The 19039-nt window shown below is 43.5% G+C and overlaps 1 pseudogene; it reads left to right on the top strand.

The window, feature by feature from the left end:
* Positions 1–788: 788 nt before the first annotated feature.
* LOC121837795 overlaps positions 789–19039 on the top strand; it is a 116373-nt pseudogene continuing 98122 nt past the window's right edge.

The following is a 19039-nucleotide window of genomic DNA, read 5'->3' as shown; positions in this document are numbered from 1 at the left end:
ACCCATAGAAAGGCTCGTTTGTGACATTTACAAAAGTTTTTCGAGCCAAGAAAGAAAGGATAATGCGCGAGAAATAAAAAAAAAATATGCCGGACCGCCGAGTTTACACTGCTTTACACTGCGCCAGTGTGTCCTCTGGTTTAAGAAGTTTTAAGGAACCCAGGTTTAAGAGGTCGCAAGAGTGTGAACGGGCCTTAATCAGTGATTTACTTGCAACCTTCATGTGATATATTGCTGTTTCTATTGGTGTTACGCGTATAAACTATTATATAAATAATACCCTGCATTGAGACGAGAATGATTAATTGTAATTTTCACATTGATCTGCATTTGGCCAGCGTTTCGTTGATTTTGACGTGTGATCGATTGCTTCACTGCACTTTTAGGTAGTTTTTATGTCTTTTAAATAAAGAAGGAGCATGTTTGGTCATTTAGTCTAAAGTAGACTGCTAAAGATCAGCAATGAAGCTTCATTCGAAAAGCTCGGGTTTTAATTTTGGCTCAACATGTAACGCTGATACACAACTAAACTAATAACCTTGCTGAAAATCGACATTCCATACCGTGTCTGGCTAGTGCGTTAGGGCCACCCACGAGAATTGAGGACTATAACGGCTCTATCAGTGCGCAGGGAGTGTTATAAAACCCGAATCAAATGTAATTCAATACGATAAAAGCACCCTTTACATGACAAGACTTTCAAAAAAGTAATTAAATAAAAACTTATTTGCGGTGAAAACAGCTCTTTTTCATATGCGAATAACAAACATATCTTGTGATCTTCAGAAAGCATGCGCTGGAGTGCGCCTTGGTCATCGGGGCAGAGGTACATGCTTCCTCATGCTCGGCAGCTGGTGGCAATATGGAGATTCTACTTGATTTTGTTGTTAGCTGAACTCAGCGCTTCAAAATCATTAATGGGTGAGTAATATAGTCAGAGTATCATTTGAAAACTTTTGCATGGTATAATGTAGACTAATTCATGCCTGTCAGCCTCAAACGTGTTACGAGTATAAGTAAAGAATTTAAAATATTATTATTAAAATCATTCATATCTTATCACAAGATGAATAATTCAATTTCCTTTCAAATCGTACCAGATATGAGCCCCAAAAATGTGTGTGAAACAGATGCCTGCAAAGAAAGAGGTGAGAATGCTTAGATGCAACTGGCACTTATCGTCCTTCTTCCGTCTTCAAACAGTTTCTAGTTCCTTAATGCACAACCAACTCACCGAATTTTCAACAGTACAGCGACGTAACTGACTATTTATTGCAGCAACAGATCACGTTGGCTGATTTATAGAAAGTAGGGATGAAGTCACCTACGTGAAGCGCTCGTAAAAGAACCTAGTGTTTCTGTGTAAACAATTTTCTTATTAATAAGTCGTTCGTAATATAACAAACTGCGTCCTAGTGGACAGTTATTTAGAATAACGCGCGCAGTTTAGGATCACCTTAGCGCTAAATGCAGCGCTTTCGTTAAGGCACACCACGCAAGAGTTTACAATAGCTTTTCTCCGACGCGACCAAATCACCCAAACATCGCGCGCTTCCACCGTCTTTAAAACACAGTAACAATTTTTATTTCACACACCAAATAACGTAATTAGAGAAAAAAATGTTTTTTGGTCCCGAACAACACTTTAGGTTTGCTCAAGTATGAAAATGCGACGCGAGCGGTAGACAAATCGTGTCCGCTTGCGTCGTGTCGGTAAGAGAGGTCTCGTGCACCAACTTTCGCCATGTTCGAACACCGTACGTTTACCGAGAAACGTTCGAGCTGCAAGCGGCCGGCGATCGTTGCCCACCTTCCTGGGTCCTCCAGCCTTTATCATGTTTGCTGCCCGCGTGTCTGTCGGTTCAACATTCGCCCTGACTAAATAAACAAATTAAGGCGGTGATGTTTGAATGTTTACACAAGTGAAAGGTGAAGCCCCGCCTGCCGTACCTGTTGAGTACAATTAATTCTGCCCTTTTTTTAAACAATAGTTTTATATAATTTATTCTGTTTGTTTCTTATCTGAGTTGGCATATTACATTGCTGGCGTTACTTCTGATTTGTTTACTGGTAATTTCGCTTTGTAAACTCATATTTCCATCATAAAAAAGTGGTTGTTGAGCTCAAGCGTATTTGTGGTTTATGTCACGATCGCACGTGGGGTTGGATGTAGCGACAACCAGAGGCGTCGGATTCGGGAGAAGGTGAAAGGGAAGCGTGGTGACGGTGAAGGAACTGTGAGTGACGAAGTCACTCACAGTTCACAAGGAAACGTAAAGAATTGAATACGTAAAAAGTTTGCTCTGTTTGTTATCTTTTGGTTATCTTAATTGATTACCTCGTGCTGTGTTTTTCTCGTTAGTGACGTAATTATGTACCATAATACTTGTTGTTCTGCGATAGATCAGGGTGCAGACCAAGTGCACCTCATAGGGGTTTTCGAGTTCCTGTTATTACCGCAGTTTATATTTTTGGTACAAGCTCATTGTTGAATTTTTATGCAGCTAAAATGATGTTGGACAGCATGAACCAGACCGAGGATCCTTGTACTGACTTCCATGAATACGCCTGTGGGAACTGGAAAAAAACACACAAAATACCTGATGACGATACCCAAATCGGAATGTTTCATATTCTTCATGATAAACTTGAGATGGACTTAAAAAGTATGTTTTCATTAAGGCTGTCGAATTAAAATATTTATCTCGTCTTAAAAAAATCACTGTACCACTTGATTAGAGGCATAGAAAAAGTGAAATGTTCTGCCCAAACTTTGCTGCGGCCGGTGCCATTTTAAGGGCGCTAAGCTTTTCATATTATCCTTTCTTTATATCTTGTGTCTCGAACAAATACTAGACAACGTATCTAAGAGGGCACAGAGAATTTTAAAATTGTGTTTCATGGCGCAAGCTCATTCCTCACGCTTTAAGAATCCTAAAAAGTAAGAGTTGCCTTTTCTCTTTCTTAATAGCGCGACCTAACATATCGGCACATTTTTTCTTACGGGATGGATATAAGAATAAAGGACATGTCCTGATGTTTGGTTGGTTTAAAAAAGGTGGCAAATAAGTGTAATCTTTTGGTTTCTTCGATGTTTACTGGGCGCGTTGATTGACTTTGTGGCATGAAACGACAATCGCAAAATGCACTTTAGATCTCCTCGAGGGCAAGACAATGAATTTTGGGCCTCATACCATTTATAATTATGTCTATTTTTAGAGGTAAAGTAATCTTATATGCGTTCTTTGTTTTTGAACTCCACCAGCACGTTTGTCACTAAACGCATGTATTATTTAGTATTACGGTGGACGTACCAATCACCGAGTATGCCAAGTTTTTCCGTTCAGAATACAGCATTTAAGGTGTCCTTCAAACCGCAAGTGTAGCTTTGATGTTTCCTGCTTTTTTTATTGTTTTGTTTGTTTTATTTATTTACTTCTGCGCCACTATGTAGGTATTAGCTTAACCACTTCCACGGTATCTCCAGTAACAAAATCCAGGCTCTTCAAAATCAAGAGCATGTGCTCTTTTATTAGGAGAGCAAACTTTCAGAGTAACCTGCGGTTTTCGTTGGCGTATCAGACCAACATGTGCTAATAAGGATCTAACCGAGAGGCTCGGGAAATATTTCAGTAGGCGAGAACGAGACGCTTCTGAAACCCCAATGACTCTCCTTGTCGATAACAATGAAGTTTTTAATATCTAGCTAGTATGATCCCTTCAAATATAAGTATTATCTTGTGTCTCAAATTTAGTCTGCGATGCATATCACCCTTATATTAATATAACTTGTTTGTCTAGTTGGTTGACCTTAAAGAGCGAAAAAAAAAATATTTCGCACATAAAACATACTTAACCGTGCGTGATAATGTGACTACGTACTACGAGAATTCCGCAGCGTGTAAGCCAGTTTGAGTATTTCTGACTGAATTTTATTACAGTGTTTAATTCACTAAACATATATACATCGTACCAATATATTTTATGTTAAGGAGTCAACATGCAATACAAAAAATTTGCAACATGAAAATCGCAGACTGTCCGATATTTTTTTAGAAAAAGCGCGCAAAATACGACAAAGTACACCATGAAGTAATGATTTTCTACTAATAGTTGAATCAAAACTGAAAAAAACAGGAAAATATTTCCCTGAGGGTGTCGATGCGCAAACGACCCCTATCTTTAGTCCTTCATCCCACTGTACGGGAAGGGGAAGACGTTGCATCTTGTACTATCAAAATAAAAGTGTAGCCATAAAGTCGATCGTCATAATCCCTTGTTTAGAACAATTATGTCGTGGTCAACGATCAAAACTCTTTGGATTCATGGTTTTGCGCAAAAAAAGACAGACACAAGAGAGAGAAACAAACACGAGCGCAACTTTCAAATGTATTGAAGAAACCTTTAGAAAAACAAACAGATATATCGTTGATTTCAATGCGTCCACGCATGCGTCGTGTCACAATCACACGCTCGTCACAGAAACTTATCAAGGAAGCGTTTTTCGTTGATAAGTTTCTGTGGCGAGCGTGTGATTGTGACACGACGTATGCGTGGATGCATTGAAATCAACGATATATCTGTATGTTTTTCTAAAGGTTTCTTCAATACAGTTGAAAGTTGCGCTCCTGTTTGTTTCTCTCTCTTGTGTCTGTCTTTTTTGCGCAAAACCATGAATCCAAACGTTCACCAACTCGCCTAACAACAAACTATTTTACAGATCAAAACTGTAACTCGACAATCGCTAATGTGATTGATTTGTGCATCCGTCCTTCAATTTAGTTTTTTTTTTTTTGCTGCTTTTTATATTTGCCCAAAATATCAGTCTTATTATAGTCATAGCATTTCTATCGATTTTTATTAACGCTCCAGAACCCATGAGGTTGCGGCAGTAACCAATCAGAACACCGAATAACAAATACCGAGGCAAGAGGCATTGGAATAAAAAGTCACGCCCCTCGTTTCTTGATCTAAAATCACCGTACCAACCTTGACTAGAAATGACGTGAGAGACAAGCGCTTCTAAGTTTAGTGTTTCGCTTTGTTCGTGGTTTCAACGATTTCTTTTCTTAATGATTAATCAATGCGGAATGAAAATTTGTCGTCTTCTTGCACAGGGGTTACGATTATGTGAGAACGCCGAGGTTTTATTGGCTGATCGAAAACAGATTGTGGGTAGACCCCAAAGCATCAAGCATTCAGGTCTACCCACTACATCCTTTAAATCCAATCAACACCAATAGGTGCTCGGCATCGTTCTGACATCACCGCAACCCTGTGCAAGAACCAGGCGACTTGCTTTCCACCTAACTTGCTCGGAACTCTCGTTATTGCTCAGGACTCAACAGCCAATGAGTGTGTGGCATCACGCGATAAAAACGCTGAGAAATAATCCCAATACTGGGAGTGTGAACAGCATAAGCCACGCTTTGCTTTTCATAAGCGGTCAACGACCATAGAAGCTTAGCGCTAACAAAAAGTCCTTTGCCAGTTGCTAGCTCCGAAGAGGATCCTTTTTCAGATTATTTTACAAGCACCCGCTACCGTTATCCCGTGTTATAACACCCTCATAATTAAAGTCTATTGGATGTTAACTGCAGAACAAGATCGAGAAAACGCGTATTTACATTAAGGGCATACACACATAAATGTCTAATGTAAAAAAAAACGACTTATCGCTGCGTCTTTTAATATCATGGCCACGCCATCTGGTGAACATGTTGGCAAATATATGCCATAAATTGTGATTTGTGGCCAGGGAATAAATTTGAAAACGTGATAAGACTACTAAATAATTTAGACTGCTTATAGCTTAATTTGAATGAAGGTACATTCTTTTTTACAACTTAGATAATTTATATTGAACTAAGCTTGAATATTTTCTTATATCCAGATAGTTTATTGAACGCTACACTTGAAGGAAAGGAGCCGCAGAATGCTACTAATAAGGCTATTCTGGCCTACAGAGTCTGCGTTTGTGAAAGTACGTAAGTTTCTTGTTCAAGGTAAAGTAACTAAATGGTGGAGCCAGGGTATCGCATTCCCTTTTTTTTCGATACCAAGTCCTCATTGGCGGCGAAGTGGCAAGATTCACGAAATGATCCAAAGCGCCTGCGGGGTGCACACGCGTGCGCTTTTGAGAGAAAGGGTTACCTGCTCCCTGGACGTTGGGAATATAAACCAATGCCTGAAATTTTCAATGTTAGCCTCAATCAACCGCCCTTTTTTGGTACGACACACGAAACTGTTACTGAACGACACCAAATCGGTGGGAAGGTAAACTCAGATACCCCCCCCCCCTATTTGAAGAAAGATAGACCCCTTAACAGGGATGCCTAACTATAAATAGGCCAAAGACTTTCCAGTTTTATTTTAAAAACCACCAATTAATATCCGTCGGTGTCAAGAATACATTCCCCGTAAAAACCGAAAAGCACCTCTCAACAACCGTTTGTGTCGAAACCACAAAATCTATAGAAACTAAGAAACATCAATTTCTAGACATCGCTTGTATTATCTCAGACTGTTTTTGTCAAGAACCTTCCCATCAAGAATTAACTCTTGGTTTTTCATTAGTTCTTCACCAAGAATCACCGTTTTCTTGTGTCCTTTGGGAAGATATCGTACATACATAGTAGAAAATAATACACACTGAAAATCATCCACATTTTTTGTCTTTTAACTATACACCAGAAAATCTACGACGTCGCTATACACCTCTGATGAAAATAAACCGCATATTTTTTTTTTCCGAAATAGTCTAGCGCTTTATTTTGTACGGCTACTGAAGAGTTTAATCGTTTTTTTTTGTGCTATTTCCACTTCGCACTGCGTAGTGATGGCGAGAATTTACAGATCGCAAAGGGTTTGCTTTCCCAGCGAGTTCATGTCAGTGCGCCTTTGTTCATAGAGGTCTACGTTATAAGTGATATCAGCAGCAATTAAAACCCACGGGCATTTCAAGCAAGCCTAAGGTTCTAATATGTACATTGCGCGTTTTCCCTGCTGTCATTCACAAAGGGTAGTTTTTAAAATGAGGGTTGCATAGATTTGTTTATGAACTAAAATGACCAAATTCATCGTGCAATATCTTAGCACTTTCGGAAATAAGGATTCCGCACATCAAAACCTCACACATTATAATTTTCGCTCCCACTGAATTTAGCAAAATGCTATAACAGTCGTAAATTTAAATGATTCGTTGGCAACATACACAGGCTTCGCGGGTCAAATCCTAACAAGTAAATTGTCACACCGATGGATTGATCTAAGACCTGCCCTTTCAAAACGTGCACAAATGGCCTTTTACATTTTATCCTCGCCCATGAAGCAACAAATTCACGTTATCATGGACATAAGAAAAAATCTCATATTCGTGCCGTTATGTGTTTTGTTTTGAAATGGATATATAAAGCTAAGCTTTTTTATGTCTTGTTCGATATTTAGGGTTTTAATAGGCGCATTCTAATGACTAGCAGTTTGGAAAAAAATTCAGAATGGGTTGAATCATGATTTAAATGTGACCAGTTGTACGATGACAATTTAAATCAAGCATTCCCCGCAGAAATATTCCTGAAGATATTAATTATCCACCGTTCATCTATCATGTGAAGCTTTCTGTGTACACTGTTTTGTGCTGAAATCAAAGAATCGATCAAACAAGAATGATTCGTATCAGGCTGAACACGAGCAAAAAGCAGTTCTTGTTTGAGCACTGCTTTTGATTGCTTCCTATCTTCCACTCCGTTCCTCTGTTACGCAGATTCGTATTGAAAGGGATCCAGAACACGAAAGAAAAAAGGAAGGAAGCAAAAACTAGGAAAGTCATGTCCCATTCCAAGCGAGCGAGAATTAAAAAAAAAAGCATATAGAGGATTTTAGCCGGCGTAAACAGACAAATTGTTCAATGTTCTAGTATGGCAGAGTTTGCATAAGTAAAGAGTTTTTAATTAACCCGTAGTTTAAATTTACAGTAATTATTCATTCTGTGTTGTTATTAGTGTAATTAATCAATCATTGTGCCAAGTTTAAAAATATATTTAGTGATAAAATCACTATTTTTAGCTACTCTCACTGAAATCAAATTAATCTGCTTTAAATAAAATAAATGTCCAGTTTTCATCTTTTGTTTTTACTTTGCTAAGAAGCGAAATAAAAGTAAGCGGAAGCTCTAAACATGCTGAACCTGGTAGAAGCCGGTGGAAGCAGACATTTCACCATTGAAAGAATCTAAACATATTGCTTTATTATTAATCATATCCAGCGAGGTTATTCAAACTAAAGACACTAATGGTCGTCATAAAAAGACAGGCGTCAACTCGAACAATTTAGTCAAAGCGGACATGCGTACCTCTCGTGTACTAACCAAACTTCTGTCCATTTTGATTTATTTTAATTTAAAGCTCGATGGCACTGTCTTCCATATAATTTTTTTTTTTAATATTTGTAAATAACTTATATAGTCTTTAGTGTTAAACGGAAGCAGAAGCTATACGGTAGACAGCTCCTCAACCTATTTGGGCAAGAATATATATCCTAATTAAGCAAATTTATATTTTCGCAAAATATAACCAGGCCTTCTCCCTGAAAGTAAAAATACGTATGGTATATGATAAACATGCTCCAAATAATGAGCCAGATTACGGGAATACTAGACTATCTGTGTGTTGTTTGTTTGTTTCTTTTTTTTTTCCGCAGAACTGCGTCTTTTTACGCGCTTGGAAGGGGGTGCAAAGTAAGCAAGTAAATGTCACGAAAACTTGGTCACGGAAGTGACGTCGCGCACTTAAGATAAATTTTGAAGGGGGTGCAAGGTTTAAAAGACAATGCCACGAAAACTTGGTCACGGAATGTCACGAAAACTTGGTCACATAAGTGACGTCACGAGCGTCAAAATATATTTGAACGTGGTACACCAATGACTCGGCAAACATATCGCGAGCGACATGGAGGCGCCGACGGTGACTTTTATCCGTGTGTGCTTCGCCCGAAAAAATATTTGTAACGTGTGTTTGAAATGGCCCAATAGCTCACTCAAGATTTGACCGTCAATTTACTTCGCACGCCATTCTGAAAATACGAATCGGAGATGACGGTGCGGGGTGCTGTAAAATTGCTTCAACGAGACTCCGAGCCACGCGCATTCAATTCTTGCCAACGCTGATTCTTGCGCACCAACCATCGTCATGCGCCACGAGTCCGTGAACGTATCTCCAGCTGTCACAAGCTGCGCATATGAAATGAGTGGACAAAGCACGGACTTTCTTACATCCACCCCAAACCCTCTCATTTCTCGTGCCCTCCCACCGTAGTTCTAGAGAAATTAATTCAGCCTCGTACACCTACGCACCGACCAGATGTTTCAATTTGTTGCAGTCTCGGGTTTACTAATATGGGGCATTCTCTCCGGATGCTACCAAACCAACAGAAATGCGGTATCAGTTGAGATCATTTGCTTATTTTCCCACATTCGTGAATCTCGGCCTTAGCGCGGTGCTATCGGAGTGCCTCGGTACGAGAAAGCTAATATTGGTTTTCTCGCAATACTTATCGGGAAAACGCTGTCAGCTACACAGAATGTGTAAATTGAATTGGTGTATAATTACACACCATTTTAAGATTGCCCGGTAGATTTTGATGTATCTAGACGCGACGGTGAACGACCGTACACGATCTCGCGGTTGTGAGACGGTAGAGAGGCTCTTGCATTTAAAAGAAGCTTTGTCAACGTATCACATGTACCTCACCACATTTCATTATTTTTGTATGTCAAACAGCTGTCAACGAAACAGAGAAATTTAATGACCTGCTGAAGGTACTTAAGGGAGGTGGCTTTTCCAAGTGGCCACTACTGAACGAAGAAGAATCACCTTATAGAAACTACACTCAGCTACTCGACCAATCAAATATTTTTCCATTTGTTAGTTCCTCAGTATCCCAGGACTCTAAAAATATTCAATCAAACGTGATTTACGTAAGTATAAAACAGCATCTTTTAAATCCATCTTGATTCCTCACAACCCCTTAGTATGCGGGCAATGTTGCCCGACATTAAAGCAGCCACGCGGGCGTTCAGTTATTAAGGATGGGAGCAAAACAGAAGGTTTCTAACAGTACACATTCAATTGGCGGAGCGTCCCCAACCCCTGGACCGGGGTTGGTAAGATAGTCAGTCCTCTCTGGTAGCTAACGGATTGGAGAGCCAGTTTTTTTTCCCCGCTATCTTCGCATTATTTTACGACTAACTGCGTATCATCGCATCATTTAATTGAATTTGGGTTTACCCGTCAAAGCATATTCTTGCGCCTTGGACATTGCGCGTGTCCAAGCACGTAAAAAGGCAGCTATTGGTTTTTTCAACGGAAGCGACATATGCGTCATTTTCTTGGCGGGCCTATCCGAAAATGTATGAACGCTCTTGATTCTTCGCGAAGACGTCTGTGCACACTGTTAAGAAATCCGGAGGGTATAATTTCCGCAAAGCCCTTGGAAGTGTCTATTTCTGCAATCCCAACTTTTACTAAAGCGCAGCGCCGCAGGAAAAAGGCACAACTTGTCGAAAGGAAGTTTCACCCGTCTCGCGGCGTGATCAAAGCTTCCATGCCTACTTACTTTACTATGGCGACTGTATTAATATCTTGCGGCACTCGCAGTCCAGAAAGGAGCTCGATTCAGTGGCGACGGAAGAGAGGAGGGGGACAGGGCAGGGGGGGGGGGGGGGGGGGCGGCGACAGCGAAAGAATGAACCCGAGCATATGGGCCGGGTTTCAGGAAAGTTTCTATCTCGTCATGCTTTTGTGTTCGAAACCGTACCTTGTTCCACAGCGTTGTTCTATTTCTGCTACCATGTGATCCATTCAAGTGGATTTGGAAAATAGCCATGTTTAATAGTGCCTAATAGTGACCACGTATATTTTCCCCCTTTATTGATAGGAATTCGCGCAGGAACATCTGGACGGTCCAGAACTCCGCGGCCGATATGTGCTGCAAAAACATCGAAAGCGACACACATTCAAAGTTTGCCGCGGCGTCCATTCTTGATCGGTATCCAAGCGTGCAAAGGCACAAAGACGTAGGACTTTGGCGTGCCAAGGAAGCTTCGATCACGCCGCGAAACCGGCGAAACTTGCTTTCGACAACTTGTGCCCTTTTCTTGCAGCGAAGTGCTTCCGTAAACATTTCCAAGTGTTCTCAAAATCAGTTTTCACCTTTACACGAAGTTTACAAAACTTTTCTGCGAATGACGACAAACGAGCAAAAACCGTGTCTTCAGCTGGCTGCCGCCTGCTTCTGGGATTCTCCAAAAGTGAGATTTTGCTGCATGCAAAATGGCCGTCCGGTGGCCGCACTCGCCGAGGAGGGAAGCGCGATCCAGCAACTCCTTTGATATCAATGGTAGCGCAGTGTAGATAGCAGCTGGGTCACCATAGGTACCGAACGTATAGCGACTGGCAGTACTTCGCTTTAACATGCACTGTTTATGTCCAAAACATAAAGTATCCAGAATAAGACTAAAACAAGTAAAGCCGGTGCATATGTTCATGTGTTACCATTATACTACTATTAGGGTATTAATGTCGAAGAAAACATTACCGCAAAACGTATATGTTCACAACACTAGAAACGCAGTGTTTACTTTCTTTTCTACCCAATCACGCGGAAATTAAAAAAAAAAGGTATCGAAGTTGTTTTAATTATTAATTATGCAGAATCTATATAAATTCATTTAAAAATGCAAATGCAACGGGGACAACTTCGCTGCGACAACTAAAGGCGCACGGCGTGTCACTTCTGGAGAAAACTTACCGCAGAACGTATGTGGACCCTTGAACACCGTAACAAAGTTCTTGACATATAGCAGCGAGGTAGAGGGCCCTAAAGCGATACACTGGCAGCCGAAAGTGGGCCGCAGCCATGTCGCACATTCTTGACCTCTAGACAGATTACCTTATAGTTTTACTTTAGATTTTAACGAAGTAGCACGATAAATAATTGCTTATAGATCTTTAATAACAGTATCGACGGGATAAGGTATGTTTTGTTCGTTTTAAGTCCAAAATGTGTGTTTACGACAAACACTCGGGCAGCTTCACGATGCCTCTGCTAGATGTCGTCAACCGGGTTGCTGTAATTAGGGTTTTTATCGGAGCTAGACACTGATTTCGTGTGCTAACAGTATTGAAAAAATAGTTCCTCATATTTTTACAGCGATCGAGTAGAAATCTCGTCTCACTTTTGCGTAAAAGCCTCAGGATTTGGTACGGTCACGTGTCTAGTGATCAAATTGTACAACATGGCTGCAGCCAAGTAGGAGTCAATTTTGCCTGGTGAATGGGATACCAGTTTATTGCTCTAGGCCCCTCTTTCTCATTGACATAGATGCGCAGAATCAAGGACATTTAAATAGTTAAGGGCCCGGCATGAGGTCATGCCCACCGACGCCGGAAAAAGAACCAAATCCCAGACTGCCTTCCGCACCGACGCGCTTTCATCCAACCTAAATCCAACCAAGCTCCAATCGTCTGCTCGCTGTTCGGTCGACTGCGTTACGCTACGTCTGCTCTATGCCTGCGGTCTGCTTTGTGTCCGAAACCAGCAAGGAACCAAGACGACGGTGTGAACCAAAGGAACGCCGAAACTTTAATGGCGGCTCGAGCGCTCGTGCCTCGAGTCTCTGCCACCCCAACATGGGGTGGCAGAGTTGCCAGACCACGTTGCTAGTTCTGTCGTTAAACCCCTTTCTCTTAGTGCAGAACAGCAATATTATAGCCAAGGCTGTTGAAGGAAAGCTTCACTGTAGGTGAGCCTCTGAGATGGACGACACACGCGTTGTTGCGTCCTTCTACTAGAGTCCACCGGCGGCACAGTAACTAGCATTAGAGCAGGAGGCACAGTCGCTGACCCTGGGGTCGGTGACCGAGTTGCTCGCCCTGGGACTGCAGACGCCGTGTCCATTCCGGTAGGCTGGTCCCCAAATGAGAGTCTGGATTTTGGAGACAAGCATGCGTAGTCCTCGACTTCGCTGTCTTCCCCTTCAGGGGTAAAGTGCTCCGGGATTGGAATGAGGTGTCGTCGGTTCCTTCGCAGTGTTGACCTGGTGGGATCTTGGGGCCACCAAGTCCTGAAATTTAGCCTTCTTTGCCCAGGAAATATTTTCCCTGAAGCGAACCACCTTCCTTGCAGGAAGGGGCTGAAGCGGTCTTCTGCCCCGGCTGCTTTGCTGATGCTTGTGCACTGCATTTGGAGCCGGTCCAGTGAAGTTGGGCAGGCGCGACCTGATTCTTCTTCCCATCAAAAGTTCATTTGGTGATCGGCCGTCTTCCAGAGGCGAAGATCTGTAGTTGAGAAGTCCTAGCTTGTAATCTTCTTGTGCATGCTCTGATTTGTTCATGATCTTCTTGACTATCTGAACGCCTTTCTCGGCTAGACCACTTGAGCACGGGAAGTTTGGACGCGAAGTGCCGTGCCGAAAGTCGTATTTGAGCGCGAAAGCCTAAAAATCGGTAGAACTAAACTGGGGCCCATTGTCGGAGCACACTTCGATTTGTAGTCCATGCCTTGCGAAGATGGCCGACAGCGCACTGACCACTGCATCTGTCGTGGTATGTGTAAGGTGCTGAAGCTCCGGGAAACTGGAGTAGGCGTCAAAATCAACTAGGTATGTCTGCGCGCCATACTGAAATAAGTCCACACCAACGCGCTCCCATGGGCGAAGCGGCACTGCTCTCACCGACAGTGGTTCTGCTGGTTGTTGATATGCATGATGCTTGCACGTTGAACAGTTGCTAACCATTTGTGCAATGGTCCGTTGACATTCCAGGCCAAAACATTCGAAGACGGGCCTTTGCTTTGCATTTGTTGACTCCCAAATTACCATCAGGTAACCTTTTATGCATCTCTCCTCTGAGGCTCTTAGGAATAACCATATATTGTCCTTTAAGAGGACTCCTTGAACGACAAACATTTCTTCGGCGCATCGCCTGCAGGTGGATGACTGAGGCAGCGGTCGGTGATCCTGAAGGCCGTTGATCACTTCCGACAACAGCTTGTCCCCAGCTGTCGCTGCAGCGAGCTTGGTCTTTGTGGTGTCGCTCACCAGGTCTGACAGTGTTTCGACCGCAAGCACTTCGGCAACATATTCCTCAGGCACGGGTTGTGAGTCTCTTGGGGCCGGTGCGCACGACAACGCATCTGCAAGTACTAGCTCCTCGCTCGGAACAAATTGAAACATGTAGCCCATCCTTCAGCAGTCCAGAAAAAAGCGCTGGAGGCGAGGGGGCATGTACCCTACATTATTTTTGCAATAGCGATGAGGGGTTGGTGGTCCGTTCCCAAGGGTATGCGTCTTCCATAAATGAAATCGTGAAACCGATCACAACCAAACGTGCGTCCCAGTGCTTCCTTTTCAACTTAGGAGTATCGAGGTTCGCATTCTGTCAGCTCTCGCGATCCATAAGCTACATGCCTACAGACTGTGTGAAGGCTTTGGAAGAGAGCTGCCCCAAGGCCATAACTGGACGCATTCGTGGACACTTCAGTCTCAAGTGCTTCATTGTAAAAGGCAAGGACTGGTGCTGTGGTCAGCGAGGTTTTGACGCTCTTCCACTCGTTGTCATGGTTGACGCTCTGCTCGAATACTGACTCCGTCTTGAGCAGGTTCCGTAGAAGGATGGTCCGATCCGAGAACCTAGGCAGATCCTTGCTGAAATATGTGAACGCAACCAGCATGCGTTGAACATCCTTCTTGTCTTTGGGAACTGGTATTTACTACGTTATCCCCCAAACTCTTGTCAGGCTGTATGCTAAGTGCACTGATCCTGTCTCCCAGGAAAACCACCTCTTAAAAGCCGAACTTGCATTTCTCTCTGTTCAAGGTGAGTTTTGCGCGACTGTCCGCCCGTAGAGCCGTACAGGGCCGTGCCTCGTATTCGGGTTCCGTGGCGCCCCAGAGACCATATAAAGCTCACCCTGGCGGCTGCTAACCGCTCTTTCGGATTTCTCAAGCGTAACCTTAAACAGGCTCCTCCTAACATACGCAAACTTACCTTTTCCACACTAATACGTCCGAAATTAGAATGTGCATCAGCCATTTGGGATCCCAAACATGCTTACATCATAAACGACATTGAATCACTGCAAAATCGTGCCGCTCGCTTCATATTTTCAGATTATTCTCGTCATTCCAGCGTCACAGCACTAAAACGCCGAGCAGAGCTACCTGAACTACTCCACCGTCGCAAACTTTCACGCCTATCTCTTTTTCATAAACTTTACCACCACGCGTCACTTCACGGTGATTTCTTCGAGCCACCTGCCGTTATTTTTCCACGCCGCGATCACCCCTACAAAGTTAAACGCGTAACCTGTAAGTCATCTGCTTTTTTACGGTCATTCATTCCATTTACCACAATCGATTGGAATAATCTACCATCGCACATTGCCTCAGAAAAAGACACCACGAAGTTTCAAGAACAAACTCAAAATACTGATGCCATCTAACTTTTGCTGTTTTACATTGTTGTTTCCTTTTTTCCGGAACGTGCAGAGCAAATTTGTACTATTTTGTTTTTAACTTGACTCAGCTTTATTGCAGTGTGATGAGTGAGTGTATGTTTTCTATTGGTTTTTGAGTGTATCCTTTATTTTCTTTTTATTATTAAGTCTAATGATTGTTTTCTAGTATTCTCATGTGTTGTTCACTGTGCACTAGTTCCTATTGGAACGATTTATGTAGCCCCCCTATGTAATACCCTCTCACGAGGGCCTTTAAGGGTAATATGAATAAATAAATAAATAAATGCAGTCAGCTATGTAGAGTTTTACACCTGGCAAATCTTCAAAAACCTTTGACATTCTTTGTTCGGAAAAATTCGGGTGCCGAGGAGATGCCGAACGGCAGTCGTTTAAAACAATAGCGCCGAAAGGGCGTGCCAAACGTGCAAATATTTGAGGTTTTGTCGTCCAGGGAAATTTGACGACATCCTGAGTTGGCATCCAGGTGTGAAAAAACTGTTGCGTTTTCCAGGTCTTCCTTAATGTCCTCTTTTTTGGCATCTGGCAATGATCTCTCTCTCTCTTGGGGCACTCTTTTGTTGTTCCTTGCATCTATGCAGACTCTGATTTTTTTATCCTTTCTACGGACAAATACTAGCGTGCTTACCCAGTCACTGGGTTCGCTCATTTTAGTGACGACCCCGACGGCTTCCATTCTGTCCAGCCCTCTCTTGAGTGGTTACTTCAGCATGTGTGGTACTCTTCGCGCCGGCTTAATAACAGGCTGAGAGCCGATCTTCAGGATTATCTTGTAAGGGTTGTTTATACAGCCGAGGCCCTCGAAAAGCTTGGGGAAGTCCGAAGCGACCTTCCGTTCCAGGTCTGTTCTTTTTTTTTTATGACGCTGCCGACTCGACTCACGAGCCCGAATGTTTCGCTTGCCCGAAAGCTTAAGAGTGCCTCCCGAGCTTTCTTCACGACAAAGAATTCAATTATCGCGTTTTTGGAATCGATTTCTACTGGAAGACACACTGTTCCTAGCTGACCAATCTGCTAGCCGCTGGTGCTCCTCAAGATGGCACCATTCGGTTGTGTCTGTCCCGCCTTGTTAAGCCTTTTAAATAAACAGTGTGGCGGAATGCTTATCTGTGCTTCACATCTCCCATAAGTAGGACCTTTTGGTTAGCCACTGACGCTTCCACCAGCCAGTCGGCTTTGTCTCCTCTGGCAGCTTGCACTTCCAGCACCAAAGCGTCATCATGTTCGCACGTGACCCCGTTGAATACCCTCCGACCGTCGTGCCCGTGCTCTCGCGATCTGAAACACGCTGCCCGGTGATTATTTTTCTTGCAGTTCGAGCAGACTTGTACATACGCGAGGCAGCACCTTGGCTTGTGCTGTCGATTGCACTTGCTACATTTCTGTGCTTCGATTTCCTTCTGCAATGCCAACACTGGCTCGAGGAGGTGCTCTGGTGCTTCCCAAGCCTGTTTGTGAGTTTCCGTTAGCTCAGCTGTTTTGCAGAACTGCACAGCCTTCTCTAGAGTTAAATTTCTTCACGAAGCATGCGCTCCCGTAGATTTTGTCAGCGGTTCCGTAGACGATTTGGTCACGCTTCATTGCGTCGGCGAGGGTACCAAAGTTACACGATTGAACCTTGAGTTGGAGGTCCCGAAAGTAGCTTTCAAACGGCTCACCTTCTTTCTGCATCCTGGACCGGAATGTGTAGCGCTCATACGTCTCGTTGCAGCGAGGCGTGCAGTAGGTCTCGAATTTCTCGAGGAGAAGGTTGTAGCTTCCGCGTTCTACATCTTTGCATTGTAAGGTTTTGTACACTTTCAGAGCGTCCGGTCCTGGGTTGTGTAGGAGTATTGCCGGTTTCTGTTTCGCCGAGCGTAGTTTCTCTGGATCCGTGGCTTCCAGAAGCAGCTCCAGTTGTTGTCAGAATTTTTTCCAGTTTTGTGCGAGGTTTCCGCTGAGTCTGAGTCACTCTAGAGGCTTGAATCCTTCCCTAGCTGGCGTTGTAGCTTATGCCGGTGCAAGGACAGTCAGCAGTATATTTCTGACACCATGTATCGGAAACCAGCAAGGAACCAAGACGACGGTGTGAACCAAAGGAACGTCAAAACTTTAATGCCGCTCGGGTGCTCATGCCTCGAGTTCCTATTTTGGGTGTCTTAATTGCCAGACTATGTTGCTGGTTTTGCCGTTACAGCCACCCTCTCTTTGGGGCGGAACAGCAACACTATAGTCAAGACTGTTGACGGAAATGTTCATCGTATGTGAGCCAATGAGGTGGACGTCGCACGCGTTGCTGCGTCCTTCTACTAGAGGCCGCCGGCGGCACAGTAACTCCCATTAGAGCTGGAGGCACAGTCGCTGGCACTGGGATCGGTTACAGAGTTGCTGGCCCTGGCGTTGCAGACATTCTTCCAGCCGCGACAGCGGCAAGCCAGCAGCTGTCGCGGCTGGCATGCGATACGGTCGGCGCACCAAACGAAGTTTTTATGCGAACCTGCATTCTCTTCATGGCGAAAGAAAAACAACACCTTCCGGAAGCAAGGCTTGTACGGCATTCTCAACCAGCGGATCCATTCTCAGCGTTCGTGCGTACAACAACTGACAAGCTCGCTTTCCAAAGCCGTCCCATGACGACTCGTTCTAGACGACGCTCCGGGCGCGGTCTCGAGAGCGCCCGCTATACGCCGACTTTATACTGGTCAGGCAACGGTTGAACTCCAAATCTCGCCTGTTCGAAATCGATTCAGTGAACGCCGCCTTGAAACTGTGGGGAAAACATGCGTGTAGCCACGGAAATGTCATGGCAACGCGGTTGTTTGCCCCATATTTTCATGACGACTTCCGTTAACTGATTTTTCGAATCTTGATGAAAATGACCGAGACTGTAATAAGAGATCGGGGATTTTGTAAAAGAAAGTGCACAGGAAATTTATTGCCTCAATAGCCGAAATAATAAGAAGACCTTTCGTGGCCACGCATACTTCCGCTACACTTCGCTCTATGTATGGATAACACTGATGCCACCTCTTGCCCATTATAAACACCTTGCCCAGATTAAAGAGATAGGGCTTGCCCAAACTGCTTGTTTGAGAAACGTCCAGTTTTCATGAGACACTTGGTGATTGGTGATTCCGTTTGAAAGTGCACGGATATGTTTTATTGACATTACGCCAAGGAAGTCGCACCGAATGAAATAATTATCAGTTGCTATGACCGAAACATTGTAATGAGCAGTGACAAAGCGTTATCCCCGAGTATCATAAAACAATATGCAAGAGAGTAAATACCTACCAACGCAGACCAAAATATCAACCCAGCAGAGAAATCCCTAAACACGCAACTCGCTTCTTCGTCGCCCGGCGGCATCTACAGGTTGACTCGACAAACACGACGAAGCTAAATGTTTCTCCGGTACAAAGTGCACCGTCTCTGCATTTTTTTTTCATCCGGCGTGTTCACTCCTTCATTGGCTGTGGCAGTAACATTTCGGCAAGCGAATTTCCCACCTTGAAATCAAAGCGCCAAA

The sequence above is a fragment of the Ixodes scapularis genome, unplaced genomic scaffold (genome assembly GCF_016920785.2).
Source record: "Ixodes scapularis isolate PalLabHiFi unplaced genomic scaffold, ASM1692078v2 PGA_scaffold4__175_contigs__length_147842914, whole genome shotgun sequence".
Lineage (NCBI taxonomy): Eukaryota > Metazoa > Arthropoda > Arachnida > Ixodida > Ixodidae > Ixodes > Ixodes scapularis.
Note: the sequence above shows the minus strand (reverse complement) of the source record. Positions and strands in the feature narration are given on the sequence as shown.